General features: G+C 48.2%; 1 long non-coding RNA gene across 1 annotated transcript in view; it reads left to right on the plus strand.

Annotated features, from left to right (window-relative positions):
- Positions 1-2,751: 2,751 nt before the first annotated feature.
- The window catches only part of LOC109760212 (uncharacterized), a 40,790-nt gene continuing 22,756 nt past the window's right edge, over positions 2,752-20,785 (plus strand). The window contains exon 1 of the long non-coding RNA XR_005756245.3: positions 2,752-2,954. This is a non-coding gene — a long non-coding RNA (uncharacterized lncRNA). The remainder of the gene's footprint in view (positions 2,955-20,785) is intronic.

Consider the following 20,785-nt stretch of genomic DNA (forward strand, 5'->3'; position numbering starts at 1 on the left):
TAGACCCTACGGGTTCGGGAGACATGCAGACATGACCGAGACGCCTCTCCGGTCAATAACCAACAACGGGATCTGGATACCCATGTTGGCTCCCACATGTTTCACGATGATCTCATCGGATGAACCACGGTGTCGAGGATTCAATCAATCCCGTATACAATTCCCTTTGTCAATCGGTATGTTACTTGCCCGAGATTCGATCGTCGGTATCCCAATACCTTGTTCAATCTCGTTACCGGCAAGTCTCTTTACTCGTACCGCAATGCATGATCCCGTGACTAACGCCTTAGTCACATTGAGCTCATTATGATGATGCATTACCAAGTGGGCCCAGAGATACCTCTCCGTCATACGGAGTGACAAATCCCAGTCTCGATCCGTGCCAACCCAACAGACACTTTCGGAGATACCCGTAGTGCACCTTTATAGTCACCCAGTTACGTTGTGACGTTTGGCACACCCAAAGCACTCCTACGGTATCCGGGAGTTGCACGATCTCATGGTCTAAGGAAAAGATACTTGACATTGGAAAAGCTCTAGCAAATGAAACTACACGATCTTTTATGCTATGCTTAGGATTGGGTCTTGTCCATCACATCATTCTCCTAATGATGTGATCCCGTTATCAATGACATACAATGTCCATAGTCAGGAAACCGTGACTATCTGTTGATCAACGAGCTAGTCAACTAGAGGCTTACTAGGGACGGGTTGTGGTCTATGTATTCACACATGTATCACGATTTCCGGACAATACAATTATAGCATGAATAATAGACAATTACCATGAACAAAGAAATATAATAATAACCATTTCTTATTGCCTCTAGGGCATATTTCCAACAGGAACCGCCCGAGCTCCCTGGCTGCTCCCCGCCCGTGCTTGAGCTCGCGGCCAGCGGCGGGGCGGACCTAAGCAGGCGTCGACGTGTCCATGGCGTGGTGGTGGTCGGCCCTGATGACAGAGGCCGTGGCTGCGCCGGCCGTGGTGGTGGCCGGCCCGGAGGCGCTCCCCATGGCATGATGGTGGTCGGCCCTGGCGGCGGCGGCCGTGGCTGCGCTGGCCGTGGTGGTGGCCGGCCCGGAAGCGCTCCCCATGGCGTGCTGGTGGCCGGACCAGGCGGCGGCGGCGGGCGTGGCTCTGCCGGCCGTGGCGCTCGGGATTTTGAGAGATAAGGGAGAGAGAGAGAGAGAGGGGGGAGAAGAGAGATAAGGGAGAGAGAGAGAGCACTTACATGTGGGACCCAGCTATAAGTTAACGGTCAAACAAACAGTCAACAAACAGTTTGTTTAGTAGCGGGCCCGACCTGTCATAAACAGAATTAATTCTAAGTCAGATGATCATTTGGGTTTTTTGGAACAGCAGAACAATTTTGTGGTAGCTTTTTGAAAAGATTAAAAAAGCGATAGTTTTTTGGAACGATCACCCGTAATGTGGTAGTTTTTTGCTATTCACTCTGAATGAGCGCATGCCTAGTCATCAAAATTTTGTTCTATGCTCAAATCTTATCCTAATTGAATGAGCGCATGCATGGTCATAAAAATCCTTATCATGACTATACGATTAGCTCATGCATTTCATACCTCCCCCACAGCTTCAATCCCAAAAATTCTGAAAGTAATTTTGTTATCTTAAATCAAGTGCGTTTCTTTAAATTTGAGAAAATGACAAAATTGTGATATACGTGTTTGGTGATGATTCAACTACTGGAATTTCATGAATATTTATATATGGCAGTTACATGTTATCTACAAACTCCAGTAAAAATTTCATGCATTTCAGAATTTATCACTTACCTACAGTTCAACCCAAAGTTGGGGCAGATTTTATTTCGAATTTGAACAGTAGCATCTGTGAAATTTTCCAAGATATTTTTGTAAAATTCTGAGCACGGAAACATTTAGATCATGCTAATCTTGAGAAGCTTATGAAGGAACAGAGGAGGAAGAGATGTTCTAGTAAATATCATTTGCGTTTATTTTCATTCAGCCCCTGCCTTTGACACTGGCCAGTGGGTGATGAGTCCAGCAGCGCCATCTAGCAGGGACAACTATATCTGGCCATGGGCCGGGCCGGGCCGGGCTTGGACCGGGCCTAAAAAAGCCCACGGCAGAAAACTGAGGCCCAGGCCCTCCCAAGCCCTTTCATCGGGCCTACTTTTCAAGCCCAAGCCCGGCTCATCTGGTAAAAAGCCCTCAAAAGCCCTTACGGCTTAGGGCCGTGGGCCGGGCCTCTTCCTTAAAATGCCAATATGCCAAGCCCAAGCCCGTCCAGGCCCTGCTGATGGGCTCAAAACTCAGGCCCAAGCCCGGCCCATGGGCAAGCCCATCGGGCCTAGGCCCTGGATTTTAGGGCCGGGCCTGGGTGGGCCGACAGGGCCGGGCCTGAGATGGCCAGGACTAGGGACAACAGACACGCGGCCGCAAACCAGCTGCCCCTTCCCTCCTCACTTCATATCCTCTTCTCTTGCATCCCCTCTCTCGTCTAGCTCGCCGGGGGCACCGCCGCTCGCCGTTGCAACACCGGTCACAGGAACCGGCAGGATTCGCCAGCCCTCAGTCCGGATCGACGTCCATGCCTCCAGCTCCGACATGCACGCCAGCTAGACGGCGCCGTGAATCGCCTCGTTTTCTGGTGTGTTCTTGCTCCTAGGTAGTTCCCCACTTCCCCTAGCTCCATTTTTGTTCCTGCTGTCCCTTTAATGGTCATTCCGTGCCCCGGCGTGCAGGAACCTCTTGGACCGAGGCCGCCTTCCTCGGTTCCGTCGGCCGCCGCGGTCGTCATCCTCACCGAACAACTACAGGGACTGTGATGGGCTCCGCTTTGTTCACATCTGCTCTGGACCACGGATTCGAAGCCGTGAATCCCTCCTACTTCTTCCGGACGCTGACCACCATTATCGCTGTCCAGAGCTCGTTGCTCTGCTCTGTCCGACCTCGCCACTAACAGCAGGGTGAGAAATCGCAGCCGCTGTTGGTGGGCAAATTTGACAATTTTGACCTCGGGACGAAATTATTTTACAGAATGAACTGAGTGCGAAACTATTTCACTCCTCTGACCTTTTTGTGTAGCGCCCGCCACGCCGGCGCCACATCCTACTGTGCAGCGCCTAGCTCGGCGGCGTTGCACTCCTGTCCACCGTGGCAGCCCCTGGGCCCGCACCCAGCCGTGCAGCGCCTCCGGGCTAGGTGCCACACATGTAATGTGCAGCGCCTACGGGTTAGGCGCCACATATGTAATGTGCAGCGCCTAGCGGCTAGGCGCTGCACTGTGACTTATCCAGCCACTTGGCTGGGCCCCCTCCCCCACCCCCTCCCCCACACCACACACTCTCTCACTCTCTCCCCGAGCTTTGCCCCCTCTCCCACTCTCTCCCCCTCTCAAATCTTCTTCCAAATCTTGCAAATTTGAAGAATTTGTCCGTGGATTTCGAAGTCAAACCCTCCCTCAAGGTAATATTCTCCGATCCCCTTGTTTTGATCCAAGTAAAGTTCTCCAATTGCTCATTTGTTGCTAGTTTGGGGAAACCCTAGTTTTGTTTGGATCTAGAGATTTGCATGGAGATGTGAGATTTTTGTTTGCCAATTTCTATGATTGGGCTTTGTTAGTATGCTAGGGTTATTCTTATGGGTGTTCTTATGTTGGTGCTAGGGTTAGGTTTAGGGCTAGGGTTATGGTTATGGTTAGGGTTAGGGTTATGGTTAGGGTTAGGGTTGTTGTTTCATATATATATTAGGGTTTGTATTCCGTGTTAATCCTTGGATTAGTACTCATGGAAGCAATGTTACCTTGTGTTCTTTGAATGCTTATAGGGATGGGAAGAACATGTGTGTTTGTTCATCATGGGGACAAAGACGCCTTTTTGAAAGGCAATGAAGAACCGGACCCGGATGAGCTTGACATGGTGTTTGATACTAGTCCTAGCTATGCGGAGCTCTTGCAACAAGTTAGGAAAGATTTGAATTGGATGGACCCTAGTGATATCATTGAGTTGGAGGGAAGGCATAATGTTGGTTTTGGAATGCACATCCGTTGGAAGACAATGCGTGTCAACTCGGAGCAACGTTGGGTTGCATACAAGGAGACGGTGGCCGAATCACTAGACAAGGCTCTTGAGTTATTTGCAACGAAGAAGGTTGATTCAAGTTTGCATTTGGACTTGAACCGGAACCCCTCCCCTTTGGTTGCTAGTAGCCCCCCACCCTTGAAGCGAGATGAAATTGTTGAACCTCTTTTGACCCAAGAAGTGAGGCCAACATTGAGCCCGTATACAAACAACCAAGATGAATCTTTGCAAGAGGACAATGATGAGTATGTGGACGATGACAATGAAGTTGATCTCCATGACAACAATGTGGGTGATCTCGACAAATATCATTTGCAAGAGACAATGGACCATTCCATCCCTTTTTCCCGTGCATATGCATCGGACTCGGATGACGATGGTCCCGATGAACAAGTTGATGTGGAGGGGTTCACGGTGAAGGAGTCCGAAGCTTTCGAGAAGGTATTTGGTCGGGATCATCGGACTACATTGTTCAAGGATGTTAGTCTCGCGGATGAAGTCGTGGTAGATGGTGGCCAATGTGTACCTCTTGGGGTTAGGCCAAGCTCTCACCGTGATTTGGTAGACGACAAGAACCGGATTGCTAAAGGTTCTAAGTTCGACAGCTTATTGGAATTGAAGATGTGGCTCGACAACTACTCAGTTACGCATTATCGTCCACACAAGGTGGTGAACTCAGACGTCAATGTGCGCTACACGGTTGCATGTGCATGTGAAGATGAAAAGGAGGTCCAACTTGGACTTACAAGAGGCCGTGGTGGTAGAGCTCGTGGAAAGAAGGTCCAACTTGGACTTACAAGAGGCCGTGGCGGTTGTCCGTGGATTGTGCGTGCAAGACCATGGAAAGGAGGTCCAACTTGGCATGTAGTGAGTTGTGTGCCAACTCACATGTGCCAAGGCAAAAGGGTGGATGGCAAGATTGTGTCCCAAGACCACAAACAACTCACGTCTGAGTTCATCGCTTACAGGCTCTCCAACTCAATATCCACACTTCCAACAATGAGCGTCCAACATGTCATTGACCTTGTGAAAGCCATCTTTCATTACAAGGTGAAATACGGCAAGGCATGGAAGGCGAAGCAAGCCGCATTTAAGATGTTGTATGGTACATGGGAGGAAGCATACAACCGAATCCCTAGGTTGTTGTTAGCCATGGCCGCGACAAACCCGGGCATGGTTCATGTGGTCGAGCCTCATGGGCACCAAACAACGGTTCATGAAGGAAGGAAAGTCAGAGTATTTGGCCGTGCTTTTTGGGCGTTCGAGCAATGTGTGAGGGCTTTCGAACATTGTAGGCCGGTCATCGCAATTGATGGCACGTTCTTGACCGGAAAATACAAGGGCATCTAGTTGGTTGCGATAGCAAGTGATGCCAATAACCGGGTGTTGCCATTGGCATTTGCTTTGGTTGAGGTGGAAAACAATGACAACTGGGAGTGGTTTCTGCATCTTTTTAGGACGAAGGTGTTACCCGCTCAAAGGGAAATTTGTGTCATATCGGATCGGAATCAAGGAATTCTTAACGCCGTGGAGATTGACATTCCTCGGCATGCTCCGTTACACCATCGATGGTGCATGAGGCACTTTTGTTCGAACTTCTATAGGGCATGTGGCCTTAAGGAGTTGGCCGATGATCTTCAAGATTGTTGTCTCGCTTTCTCCGATAAGCGCTTCGCCACTTTGTACAACAAATTGCTCGCACACAAAAAACTTGATCCCGTGGGTCAAGAATTTCTCAATAGGCACATTCAATACCGGAACAAGTGGGCACGTGCTTTTGATGAAGATGGCCGGAGATACGGTCAAATGACAAGCAATATGGCCGAATGCTTCAATAGGGTGCTCAAAGGTGCACGTGGATTACCTGTGACGGCAATAGTTCAATACACATTTGACAAGATGAATGCGTACTTTGTAAAGTACTCGATGGAAACCAATGCACAGATAGCGGGTGAGAACCCACGGAAGTACAAGTACAAGTTCCCACCCAAAGTTGATGAATGGTTGGTATTTCAATCACGGAAGGCGGACTCAGAAGAAGCTATATTATATGACAACGAAGAGTGGAAGTACGAAGTGAAAGAGCCAGGAGGAACCACAAACGATGGTCGGCAACATGGAGGTCGGGCTTTCAAGGTGTCGTTAACACAATGTGATTGCACTTGCGGGAGGCCATTGTTGCTTCATCTCCCATGCTCACACTTGTATGCCGCCGGTCGCGTTAGGAATGTGGACATCAATCACCCACGCACTGTGAGGGAGTCGGAGTTCTCAATCATGACATCCTCTACTTTGTTGTTGCAAGTTTTACGTGGCTGCAACGGGCTTAGCAAGAGCCGTTCTTACCTACGCATCAAAACCACAACGATAGTTTGTCAAATTGGTGCTGTTTTAACCTTCGCAAGGACCGGGCGTAGCCACACTCGGTTCAACTGAAGTGAGAGAGACAGACACCCGCCAGTCACCTTTAAGCAACGAGTGCTCGCAACGGTGAAACCAGTCTCGCGTAAGCGTACGCATAATGTCGGTCCGGGCCGCTTCATCTCACAATACCGCTGAACCAAAGTATGACATGCTGGTAAGCAGTATGACTTATATCGCCCACAACTCACTTGTGTTATACTCGTGCATAATATCAACGCATAAAACCAGGCTCGGATGCCACTGTTGGGGAACGTAGTAATTTCAAAAAAATTCCTACGCACACGCAAGATCATGGTGATGTATAGCAACGAGAGGGGAGAGTGTTGTCCACATACCCTCGTAGACCGAAAGCGGAAGCGTTAACACAACGCGGTTGATGTAGTCGTACGCCTTCACGATCCGACCGATCAAGTACCGAACACACGACACCTCCGAGTTCAGCACACGTTCAGCTCGATGACGTCCCTCGAACTCCGATCCAGCCGAGTGTCGAGGGAGAGTTTAGTCAGCACGACGGCGTGGTGATGATGATGATGTTCTACCGACGCAGGGCTTCGCCTAAGCACCGCTACGATATTATCGAGGTGTAATATGGTGGAGGGGGCACCGCACACGGCTAAAAGATCGTTGATCAATTGTGTGTCGAGAGGTGCCCCCTGCCCCCGTATATAAAGGAGCAAGGGGGAGGCCGCCGGCCAAGGGAGGAGAGGCGCGCCAGGAGGAGTCCTACTCCTACCGGGAGTAGGACTCCCCCCTTTTCCATGTTGGACTAGGAGAGGAAGGGGAAAAGGTGGAGGGGAGGAAGGAAGGGGGGGGGGGGGGGGCGCCGCCCCCCTCTCCTTGTCCTATTCGGACTGGGGGGAGGGGCGCGCGGCCCTGCCCTGGCCTCCTCTCCTCTCTTCCACCTAGGCCCACTAAGGCCCATTAAGTTACCGGGGGGTTCCGGTAACCTCCCGGTACTCCGGAAAAATCCCGATTTCACCCGGAACACTTCCGATGTCCAAACATAGGCTTCCAATATATCAATCTTTATGTCTCGACCATTTCGAGACTCCTCGTCATGTCCGTGATCACATCCGGGACTCCGAACAACCTTCGGTACATCAAACCATATAAACTCATAATATAACTGTCATCGTAACGTTAAGCGTGTGGACCCTACGGGTTCGAGAACTATGTAGACATGACCGAGACACCTCTCCGGTCAATAACCAATAGCGGAACCTGGATGCTCATATTGGTTCCCACATATTCTACGAAGATCTTTATCGGTCAGACCGCATAACAACATACGTTGTTCCGTTTGTCATCGGTATGTTACTTGCCCGAGATTCGATCGTCGGTATCTCGATACCTAGTTCAATCTCGTTACCGGCAAGTCTCTTTACTCGTTCCGTAATACATCATTCCGTAACTAACTCATTAGTCACAATGCTTGCAAGGCTTATAGTGATGTGTATTACTGAGTGGGCCCAGAGATACCTCTCCGACAATCGGAGTGACAAATCCTAATCTCGAAATACGCCAACCCAACAAGTACCTTTGGAGACACCTGTAGAGCACCTTTATAATCACCCAGTTACGTTGTGACGTTTGGTAGCACACAAAGTGTTCCTCCGGTAAACGGGAGTTGCATAATCTCATAGTCATAGGAACATGTATAAGTCATGAAGAAAGCAATAGCAACATACTAAACGATCGAGTGCTAAGCTAACGGAATGGGTCAAGTCAATCACATCATTCTCCTAATGATGTGATCCCGTTAATCAAATGACAACTCATGTCTATGGCTAGGAAACATAACCATCTTTGATCAACGAGCTAGTCAAGTAGAGGCATACTAGTGACACTCTGTTTGTCTATGTATTCACACATGTATTATGTTTCCGGTTAATACAATTCTAGCATGAATAATAAACATTTATCATGATATAAGGAAATAAATAATAACTTTATTATTGCCTCTAGGGCATATTTCCTTCAGTCTCCCACTTGCACTAGAGTCAATAATCTAGATTACACAGTAATGATTCTTACACCCATGGAGTCTTGGTGCTAATCATGTTTTGCTCGTGGAAGAGGCTTAGTCAACGGGTCTGCAACTTTCAGATCCGTATGTATCTTGCAAATTTCTATGTCTCCCACCTGGACTAAATCCCGGATGGAATTGAAGCGTCTTTTGATGTGCTTGGTTCTCTTGTGAAATCTGGATTCCTTTGCTAAAGCAATTGCACCAGTATTGTCACAAAAGATTTTCATTGGTCCCGATGCACTAGGTATGACACCTAGATCGGATATGAACTCCTTCATCCAGACTCCTTCATTTGCTGCTTCCGAAGCAGCTATGTACTCCGCTTCACACGTAGATCCCGCCACGACACTTTGCTTAGAACTGCACCAACTGACAGCTCCACCGTTCAATGTAAACACGTATCCGGTTTGCGATTTAGAATCGTCCGGATCAGTGTCAAAGCTTGCATCAACGTAACCATTTACGATGAGCTCTTTGTCACCTCCATAAACGAGAAACATATCCTTAGTCCTTTTCAGGTATTTCAGGATGTTCTTGACCGCTGCCCAGTGATCCACTCCTGGATTACTTTTGTACCTCCCTGCTAAACTTATAGCAAGGCACACATCAGGTCTGGTACACAGCATTGCATACATGATAGAGCCTATGGCTGAAGCATAGGGAACATCTTTCATCTTCTCTCTATCTTCTGCAGTGGTCGGGCATTGAGTCTTACTCAATCTCACACCTTGTAGTACAGGCAAGAACCCTTTCTTTGCTTGATCCATTTTGAACTTCTTCAAAACTTTGTCAAGGTATGTGCTTTGTGAAAGTCCAATTAAGCGTCTTGATCTATCTCTATAGATCTTGATGCCCAATATATATGCAGCTTCACCGAGGTCTTTCATTTAAAAACTCTTATTCAAGTATCCCTTTATGCTATCCAGAAATTCTATGTCATTTCCAATTAGCAATATGTCATCCACATATAATATCAGAAATGCTACTGAGCTCCCACTCACTTTCTTGTAAATACAGGCTTCTCCAAAAGTCTGTATAAAACCAAATGCTTTGATCACACTATCAAAGCGTTTATTCCAACTCCGAGAGGCTTGCACCAGTCCATAAATGGATCGCTGGAGCTTGCACACTTTGTTAGATCCCTTTGGATCGACAAAACCTTCCGGTTGCATCATATACAACTCTTCTTCCAGAAATCCATTCAGGAATGCAGTTTTGACATCCATTTGCCAAATTTCATAATCATAAAATGCGGCAATTGCTAACATGATTCGACAGACTTAAGCATTGCTACGGGTGAGAAGGTCTCATCGTAGTCAATCCCTTGAACTTGTCGAAAACCTTTCGCAACAAGTCGAGCTTTATAGACAGTAACATTACCGTCAGCGTCAGTCTTCTTCTTGAAGATCCATTTATTTTCAATGGCTTGCCGATCATCGGGCAAGTCAACCAAAGTCCATACTTTGTTCTCATACATGGATCCCATCTCGGATTTCATGGCCTCAAGCCATTTTGCGGAATCTGAGCTCACCATTGCTTCTTCATAGTTCGTAGGTTCGTCATGGTCTAGTAACATAACCTCCAGAACAGGATTACCGTACCACTCTGGTGCGGATCTTAATCTGGTTGACCTACGAGGTTCAGTACTAACTTGATCTGAAGTTTCATGATCATTATCATTAACTTCCTCACTAATTGGTGTAGGTGTCGCAGAAACTGATTTCTGTGATGATCTACTTTCCAATAAGGGAGCAGGTACAGTTACCTCATCAAGTTCTACTTTCCTCCCACTCACTTCTTTCGAGAGAAACTCCTTCTCTAGAAAGGATCCATTCTTAGCAACGAATGTCTTGCCTTCGGATTTGTGATAGAAGGTGTACCCAACAGTCTCCTTTGGGTATCCTATGAAGACACATTTCTCCGATTTAGGTTCGAGCTTATCAGGTTGAAGTTTCTTCACATAAGCATCGCAACCCCAAACTTTAAGATACGACAACTTTGGTTTCTTGCCAAACCATAGTTCATAAGGTGTCGTTTCAACGGATTTTGATGGTGCCCTATTTAGAGTGAATGCAGCCGTCTCTAAAGCATAACCCCAAAACGATAGCGGTAAATCAGTAAGAGACATCATAGATCGCACCATATCTAATAAAGTACGATTACGACGTTCGGACACACCATTATGTTGTGGTGTTCCGGGTGGCGTGAGTTGCGAAACTATTCCGCATTGTTTCAAATGTAGGCCAAACTCGTAACTCAAATATTATCCTCCACGATCTGATCGTAGAAACTTTATTTTCTTGTTACGATGATTTTCAACTTCGCTCTGAAATTCTTTGAACTTTTCAAATGTTTCAGACTTATGTTTCATTAAGTAGATATACCCATATCTGCTCAAATCATCTGTGAAGGTGAGAAAATAACGATATCCGCCACGAGCCTCAACATTCATCGGACCACATACATCTGTATGTATGATTTCCAACAAATCAGTTGCTCTCTCCATAGTTCCGGAGAACGGTGTTTTAGTCATCTTGCCCATGAGACACGGTTCGCAAGTACCAAGTGATTCATAATCAAGTGATTCCAAAAGTCCATCATTATGGAGTTTCTTCATGCGCTTTACACCGATATGACCTAAACAGCAGTGCCACAAATAAGTTGCACTATCATTATCAACTCTGCATCTTTTGGCTTCAATATTATGAATATGTGTATCACTATTATCGAGATTCAACAAAAATAGACCATTCTTCAAGGGTGCATGACCATAAAAGATATTACTCATATAAATAGAACAACCATTATTCTCTGATTTAAATGAATAACCGTCTCGCATCAAACAAGATCCAGATATAATGTTCATGCTCAACGCTGGCACCAAATAACAATTATTTATGTCTAAAACTAACCTCGAAGGTAGATGTAGAGGTAGCGTGCCGACCGCGATCACATCGACTTTGGAACCATTTCCCACGCGCATCGTCACCTCGTCCTTAGCCAATCTTCGCTTAATCTGTAGCCCCTGTTTCGAGTTGCAAATATTAGCAACAGAACCAGTATCAAATACCCAGGTGCTACTGCGAGTATTAGTAAGGTACACATCAATAACATGTATATCACATATACCTTTGTTAACCTTGCCATCCTTCTTATCCGCCAAATACTTGGGGCAGTTCCGCTTCCAGTGACCAGTCTGCTTGCAGTAGAAGCACTCAGTTTCAGGCTTAGGTCCAGACTTGGGTTTCTTCTCCTGAACAGCAACTTGCTTGTTGTTCTTCTTGAAGTTCCCCTTCTTCTTCCCTTTGCCCTTTTTCTTGAAACTAGTGGTCTTATTGACCATCAACACTTGATGCTCCTTTTTGATTTCTACCTCCGCTGCCTTTAGCATTGCGAAGAGCTCGGGAATTGTATTATTCATCCCTTGCATGTTATAGTTCATCACGAAGCTCTTGTAGCTTGGTGGCAGTGATTGAAGAATTCTGTCAATGACGCTATCATCCGAAAGATTAACTCCCAGTTGAATCAAGTGATTATTATACCCAGACATTTTGAGTATATGCTCACTGACAGAACTATTCTCTTCCATCTTGCAGCTGTAGAACTTATTGGAGACTTCATATCTCTCAATCTGGGCATTTGCTTGAAATATTAACTTCAACTCCTGGAACATCTCATATGCTCCATGACGTTCAAAACGTCGTTGAAGACCCGGTTCTAAGCCGTAAAGCATGGCACACTGAACTATCGAGTAGTCATCAGCTTTGCTCTGCCAGACGTTCATAACTTCTAGTGATGCTCTTGCAGGAGGCCTGGCACCTAGCGGTGCTTCCATGACATAATTCTTCTGTGCAGCAATGAGGATAATCCTCAAGTTACTGACCCAGCCCGTGTAATTGCTACCATCATCTTTCAACTTTGCTTTCTCAAGGAACGCATTAAAATTCAACAGAACAACAGCACGGGCCATCTATCTACAATTAACATAGACAAGCAAGATACTATCAGGTACTAAGTTCATGATAAATTTAAGTTCTATTAATCATATTACTTAAGAACTCCCACTTAGATAGACATCTCTCTAATCATCTAAGTGATTACGTGATCCAAATCAACTAAATCATGTCCGATCATCACGTGAGATGGAGTAGTTTCAATGGTGAACATCACTATGTTGATCATATCTACTATATGATTCACGCTCGACCTTTCGGTCTCCGTGTTCCGAGGCCATATCTGCATATGCTAGGCTCGTCAAGTTTAACCTGAGTATTCTGCGTGTGCAAAACTGGCTTGCACCCGTTGTAGATGGACGTAGAGCTTATCACACCCGATCATCACGTGGTGTCTGGGCACGACGAACTTTGGCAACGGTGCATACTCAGGGAGAACACTTTTATCTTGAAATTTTAGTGAGAGATCATCTTATAATGCTACCGTCAATCAAAGCAAGATAAGATGCATAAAAGATAAACATCACATGCAATCAATATAAGTGATATGATATGGCCATCATCATCTTGTGCTTGTGATCTCCATCTCCGAAGCACCGTCATGATCACCATCGTCACCGTCACGACACCTTGATCTCCATCGTAGCATCGTTGTCGTCTCGCCAACTATTGCTTTTACGACTATCGCTACCGCTTAGTGATAAAGTAAAACAATTACATGGCGATTGCATTGCATACAATAAAGCGACAACCATATGGCTCCTGCCAGTTGCCGATAACTCGGTTACAAAACATGATCATCTCATACAATAAAATATAGCATCATGTCTTGACCATATCACATCACAACATGCCCTGCAAAAACAAGTTAGACGTCCTCTACTTTGTTGTTGCAAGTTTTACGTGGCTGCTACGGGCTTAGCAAGAACCGTTCTTACCTACGCATCAAAACCACAACGATAGTTTGTCAAGTTGGTGCTGTTTTAACCTTAGCAAGGACCGGGCATAGCCACACTCGGTTCAAATAAAGTGAGAGAGACAGACACCCGCCAGTCACCTTTAAGCAACGAGTGCTCGCAACGGTGAAACCAGTCTCGCGTAAGCGTACGCGTAATGTCGGTCCGGGCCGCTTCATCTCACAATACTGCTGAACCAAATTATGACATGCTGGTAAGCAGTATGACTTATATCGCCCACAACTCACTTGTGTTCTACTCGTGCATAACATCAACACATAAAACCAGGCTCGGATGCCACTATTGGGGAACGTAGTAATTTCAAAAAATTTCCTACGCACACGCAAGATCATGGTGATGTATAGCAACGAGAGGGGAGAGTGTTGTCCACATACCCTCGTAGACCGAAAGCGGAAGCGTTAACACAACGCGGTTGATGTAGTCGTACGTCTTCACGATCCGACCGATCAAGTACCGAACACACGGCACCTCCGAGTTCAGCACACGTTCAGCTCGATGACGTCCCTCGAACTCCGATCCAGCCGAGTGTTGAGGGAGAGTTTCGTCAGCACGGCGGCGTGGTGACGATGATGATATTCTACCGACGCAGGGCTTCGCCTAAGCACCACTACGATATTATCAAGGTGTAATATGGTGGAGGGGGCACCGCACACGGCTAAAAGATCGTTGATCAATTGTGTGTCGAGAGGTGCCCCCTGCCCCTGTATATAAAGGAGCAAGGGGGAGGCCACCGGCCAAGGGAGGAGAGGCGCGCCAGGAGGAGTCCTACTCCTACCGGGAGTAGGACTCCCCCCTTTTCCATGTTGGACTAGGAGAGGAAGGGGAAAAGGTGGAGGGGAGGAAGGAAGGGGGGGCGCCGCCCCCCCTCTCCTTGTCCTATTCGGACTGGGGGGAGGGGCGCGCGGCCCTTCCCTGGCCTCCTCTCCTCTCTTACACCTAGGCCCACTAAGGCCCATTAAGTTACCGGGGGGTTCCGGTAACCTCCCGGTACTCCGGAAAAATCCCGATTTCACCCGGAACACTTCCGATGTCCAAACATAGGCTTCCAATATATCAATCTTTATGTCTCGACCATTTCGAGACTCCTCGTCATGTCCGTGATCACATCCGGGACTCCGAACAACCTTCGGTACATCAATACATATAAACTCATAATATAACTGTCATCGTAACGTTAAGCGTGCGGACCCTACGGGTTCGAGAACTATGTAGACATGACCGAGACACCTCTCCGGTCAATAACCAATAGCGGAACCTGGATGCTCATATTGGTTTCCACATATTCTACGAAGATCTTTATCGGTCAGACCGCATAACAACATATGTTGTACCCTTTGTCATCGGTATGTCACTTGCCCGAGATTCGATCGTCGGTATCTCGATACCTAGTTCAATCTCGTTACCGGCAAGTCTCTTTACTCGTTCCGTAATACATCATCCCGCAACTAACTCATTAGTCACAATGCTTGCAAGGCTTATAGTGATGTGTATTACTGAGTGGGCCCAGAGATACCTCTCCGACAATCGGAGTGACAAATCCTAATCTCGAAATACGCCAACCCAACAAGTACCTTTGGAGACACCTGTAGAGCACCTTTATAATCACCCAGTTACGTTGTGACTTTTGGTAGCACACAAAGTGTTCCTCCGGTAAACGGGAGTTGCATAATCTCATAGTCATAGGAACATGTATAAGTCATGAAGAAAGCAATAGCAACATACTAAACGATCGAGTGCTAAGCTAACGGAATGGGTCAAGTCAATCACATCATTCTCCTAATGATGTGATCCCGTTAATCAAATGACAACTCATGTCTATGGCTAGGAAACATAACCATCTTTGATCAACAAGCTAGTCAAGTAGAGGCATACTAGTGACACTTTGTTTGTCTATGTATTCACACATGTATTATGTTTCCGGTTAATACAATTCTAGCATGAATAATAAACATTTATCATGATATAAGGAAATAAATAATAACTTTATTATTGCCTCTAGGGCATATTTCCTTCAGGGAGAAGGCTGCGAAGAAGCTTAGAGAGGAGGATGCAGCCAAGCTAAAGAAGAAGAAGGAAGAGGAGCTTGAGAAGGAGAGGAAGCGAAAACAGACTGCGGCAAATGCGATGCACGCTAGGGAGCAAGCGTTGATGAGGAAAGTTGAGGAGGCACAGAAGAAGCGTCAACAGGATTTTGAAGAAAGAACCATGAAGCTTTGGGTAATTGCAGCTGAAAAAGAAGAGAGGGACAATCAGATATTCATGGAGAGGGTGGTTAAGGAGGCTCACCTCATAAGAAAAAGGTAGGAGGAAGAGGAAGAAGATGAAGGGAAAGGGGCCTTGCTCTACGCAATAGAGCTATGTCATCCTCTTCGATTTGGTTGTGAACTACTATGTCTCCTCTTCGATTTGGTTGTGAACTACTATGTTTCCTCTTCGATTTGGTTGTGAACTACTATGTGCCGTGAACTACTATGTCTCCTCCTCGATTTGGTTGTAAGAACTACTATGTGCGGTGAACTACTATGTCTCCTCCTCGATTTGGTTGTAAGAACTACTATGTGTCATGAAGTACTATGTGTTATGAACTACTATATGTTGTGAAGTACTTCGTGCATATGTTCTTTTCACAGTTGTTTGCTTGCTACGTATCAATCCTACTTCACATCTGGGCGCTGCTGTAACACCCTGAGAATCATGCTACAGTAACCCCCTGTGATTAAGCTAATCATGTGCTAAACAGGGCTTGATCACATTTGGATCACCTTCCTTTTCAAACTCCTAGTTCAAACTTCAAATATAATTAAAGTGGAAAATAAAAGTTTTCAAAAATTCAAACAAAAATGTCCAGTGGGTTCTAAATAATACACTGGTAATTATGGTGGAGAAAACACATTTTTATAAAATGTCTAAATACTTTTAAATGAAATAAAACAGAAAAGGAAATAAACAAATAAAAAGAAAACAGAAACAGTCAGAGAAAAAGAAAAAAAAAGGGGAGCAGGCCTTTCCCCCCCACTGGACCCGCGGCCCAAACCCCCCCCCCCCGGCCCAAGCTGGGCCGCCACCCGCGCCCCGGCCCAGCCCACCTCCCCCCCCCCCGCGTCCCCTTCCTGTTCCCCCGACCGGGGACGGAACAGTGGCCGTCCCCGCCGCACCCCCTCGCCGGCGACGGGGAGGATAAGGGCGCCAGCTCCCCCGCCTCCTCGGGCCTCTCTCCCACTCGCCCCTGCTCTCCCTCGGCCTCTGCGCCTTCTCCCCCGCCAGATCCCCCTCCCTCTCCCCTCCGTTCCCCTCTGCCCGAGAGCGCTCGCCGCCGTTCACCGTCGTTCACACGGCCACCGTGCCCGCCTCGCCGCCCCAAGGTGTCTCCAAGGACCGCCGTCGCCCGCTGCTGCGTCTGGTGCAGCCCGTTGGAGACCGGAGCCCCTACAACGAACGCACCAAGCTCGCCTTCATCTTCGGACGCCGGCGACCCCCTTCTTCCCCGGCGACGACCTGCTGCTCCTAAGCACCCACGGGCCCTTCTTGCGCCGCGCGGTGAGCTCCTCTACCTCCTCCCTCTCTCCGCTAGCTCGCTCGCGCTCCGTAGCTACTTCCCCGCGCGCGCCCGAACGCCACGCCGCGGAGCTTGCCGCCGGCGTGTCTCCGGTGACCAAATGGTCACGGGCGTTGGCCCGCTAGCCCGACCGCACCGTGCCGCACCCACCTAGCTAGCTAGTTCGGCCGTTCGCGCGCTCTAGCGTAGCTCCCCTCGGGCACCTGTAGCTCCTCGCCGCCGGCGAGTTCGTAGCGCACGTCTCCGGCCGTTCCAGCCCCTCCGGCCACCGCCGTTGGACGCGCGACGTCGAGCCGCGTCGTACGCGCCCATCCCCGCCCCCGCAAACCCACTGCGGGCGAAACCCGAAGCTCACCCGCGCATCGCCGCCGCGCTGGAGCTCGCCGGAGCCCCTCTCCGGTGCCGTGCCGACGTGGCCGGCCGGGCCCCACCCCTGGGTCACTGCCAGTGGCCCCCACGGGCCCAGTTGACTGGGTTGACCCAGCCAACTGCTGACTGGGCAGGCCCAGTCACTGACATGCGGGCCCCGCCGCAAAAACAAAAAAAGAAAATTAAAAAGAAAATGTTTTATAAATAAAAATAATTATTTTAACTAATCACTCACTGACATATGGGGCCCACCCCTCTAATTATACTGTTAGATTAGTTTAAATAGATATTAGACTAACAGAGGCTGACATGTGGGTCCCACTGGACCCACCTGTCTGGTTTGACTGGTCAGCCGACCAGTTGACCTGCTGACGTCAGCATTACCTCATGCTGACGTCATAATTCATTTTTCTGAATATAAATAATTCCAGAAATTCAAATAAACTTTGAAAATTCATATCTTTTAAACCGTAACTCGGATGAAATTGTTTTCTATATGAAAGTTGCTCAGAACGACGAGACAAATCCGAATACGCAGTCCGTTCCTCCACCACACCTCCCTAACCTATCGAACTAGCAACTTTCCCCCTCCGGTCCGTCTGTCCGAAAACGCGAAACATCGGGAATACCTCCCGGATGTTCCCCCCCTTCCCCGGTAACACCTACTGTCGCGTTAGGGCACCCCTAGCACCGCTCATTGTCATGTCACGCATCGTCATGCTTATGTTTGCATTGTATTTACTGTTTCTTCCCCCCCTTCTCTCCGGTAGACTACGAGACCGACACTGCTGCTGCCCAGTTCGACTACGGAGTCGACGACCCCTCCTACTTGCCAGAGCAACCAGGCAAGCCCCCCCCTTTGATCACCAGATATCGCCTACTCTAATCTCTACTGCTTGCATTAGAGTAGTGTAGCATGTTACTGCTTTTCGATATCCTATTCTGATGCATAGCCTATCCTTGCTACTATTGTTACTACCTTTACCTGCAATCCTACATGCTTAGTATAGGATGCTAGATTTCCATCAGTGGCCCTACATTCTTGTCCGTCTGCTGTGCTATACTATCGGGCCGTGATCACCTGGGCGGTGATCACGGGCATATACTTATATACTATATACATGACACATGTGATGACTAAAGTCGGGTCGGCTCATAGGAGTACCCGCAAGTGGATCTTTGTGGCGGAGCGACAAAGCAGGTTGAGACCGCCTAGGTAAGAGGTGGGCCTGGCCCTGGTCGGCGTTCGCGGATACTTAACACGCTTAACGAGATCTTGGTATTTGATCTGAGTCTGGCCATTTGGTCTATACGCACTAACCATCTACGTGGGAGTAGTTATGGGTATCCCGACGTCGTGGTATCAGCCGAAGCCTTCTTGACGTCAGCGACTGAGTGGCGCGCGCCGTGTTGGACCGCTTTGACGTAACCGTCGTGATCGTGTGGGTTGTTAGGTCTGCTCGCGGCCGCGTTCGCAACGTGCAGGTGTGCATAGGGCGATGGGCCCAGACCCCTGCGCGCATAGGTTTAGACCGGCGTGCTGACCTCTCTGTTGAGCCTAGGTGGGGCTGTGACGTGTTGATCTTACGAGGCCGGGCATGACCCAGGAAAGTGTGTCCGGCCAATTGGGATCGAGCGTGTTGGGTTATGTGGTGCACCCCTGCAGGGAAGTTTATCTATTCGAATAGCCGTGTCCCTCGGTAAAAGGACGACCCGGAGTTGTACCTTGAGCTTATGACAACTAGAACTGGATATTGAATAAAATACACCCTTCCAAGTGCCAGATACAACCCGGTGATCGCTCTCTAACAGGGCGACGAGGAGGGGATTACCGGGTAGGATTATGCTATGCGATGCTACTTGGAGGACTTCAATCTACTCTCTTCTACATGCTGCAAGATGGAGATGTCCAGAAGCTTAGTCTTCGACAGGACTAGCTATCCCCCTTTTAATTCTGGCATTCTGCAGTTCAGTCCACTGATATGCCCCTTTACACATATACCCATGCATATGTAGTGTAGCTCCTTGCTTGCGAGTACTTTGGATGAGTACTCACGGTTGCTTCTCTCCCTCTTTTTCCCCCTTTCCTTTCTATCTGGTTGTCGCAACCAGATGTTGGAGTCCAGGAGCCAGACGCCACCGTCGACGACGACTCCCACGGCACTGGAGGTGCCTACTACTACGTGCAGGCCGCTGACGACGACCAGGAGTAGTTAGGAGGTCCCAGGCAGGAGGCCTTGCCTTTTCGATCGTTGCTACTTTTGTGCTAGCCTTCTTAAGGCAAAACTTGTTTAACTTATGTCTGTACTCAGATATTGTTGCTTCCGCTGACTCGTCTATGATCGAGCACTTGTATTCGAGCCCTCGAGGCCCCTGGCTTGTATTATGATGCTTGTATGACTTATTTATGTTTTAGAGTTGTGTTGTGATATCTTCCCGTGAGTCCCTGATCTTGGTCGTACACATTTGCGTGCATGATTAGTGTACGGTCAAATCGGGGGCGTCACAAGTTGGTATCAGAGCCGACTGCCTGTAGGAACCCCCCTTCCACACTCCTTGGCCGAAGTCGAGTCTAGACATTGCAAAACTTTTACTAACATGGCTGTGCGGCTTACGGGCCCACGTCGCCATTGGGTGGTACTAGGATCTTTTACTCCTCGACCTTTACTCTGGGACTCTGAACTCTCTTCTACTCGGATTAAACGAATTTACTAACTCTAACACTAGGATCCCGTGACCACATTCACCCCAAAGTTGGATAAGCCATAGTTGTTTCTCAGAATAGTATTTTGATCAATTCACACACTGTCATTTGACTCCTTTGAAACGTCTTTGCTTTCAGATGGAACCCACGAGGCAGGTTGTTCGCCACACGATGGCCATTGGTGCCTCGGGATCACCTGCGGTGCTAGCTGAGATGATGACCTATCTGGGTTATCGCTGGCACCCTGAGTACACCGTCTACGAGGAGTACCAGGACTTTAACCAGGAGCAGTACCGTGCCATCGTCCACCTCTACTCTCGGGAGTACGACTCCACTACTGTGCTGCACACCGCACATGGTGTTGGTGTGACCATCGATATGGCTGTCCACGATGCAGCCTATGCTGCTCTGACACGTCTTCGTGGAGAGTATCGGGAGTTGGACACCTCCCCTTTCAGGCACATTGCTATCGCCTCTGATGTTGGTGCAGAGGGATACTATACTGCTGCCTACTCCACTGTCACCTGAGAGCCCTTCTACCATCAGCACCTGGTTCTGCATGCTGATGGGCTGGATCGAGCTAACCGAGCTCTTCGCCACGAGATGTACACCACCCGTCAGCACCTTTACCGTGCTCTGACGCTGCTGCACCCCTTTGTCCGGTCTGGACAGGTACCGCGTTCTGCGATCTACCCAGCCAGGA

The sequence above is a fragment of the Aegilops tauschii genome, chromosome 5 (genome assembly GCF_002575655.3).
Source record: "Aegilops tauschii subsp. strangulata cultivar AL8/78 chromosome 5, Aet v6.0, whole genome shotgun sequence".
NCBI lineage: Eukaryota > Viridiplantae > Streptophyta > Magnoliopsida > Poales > Poaceae > Aegilops > Aegilops tauschii.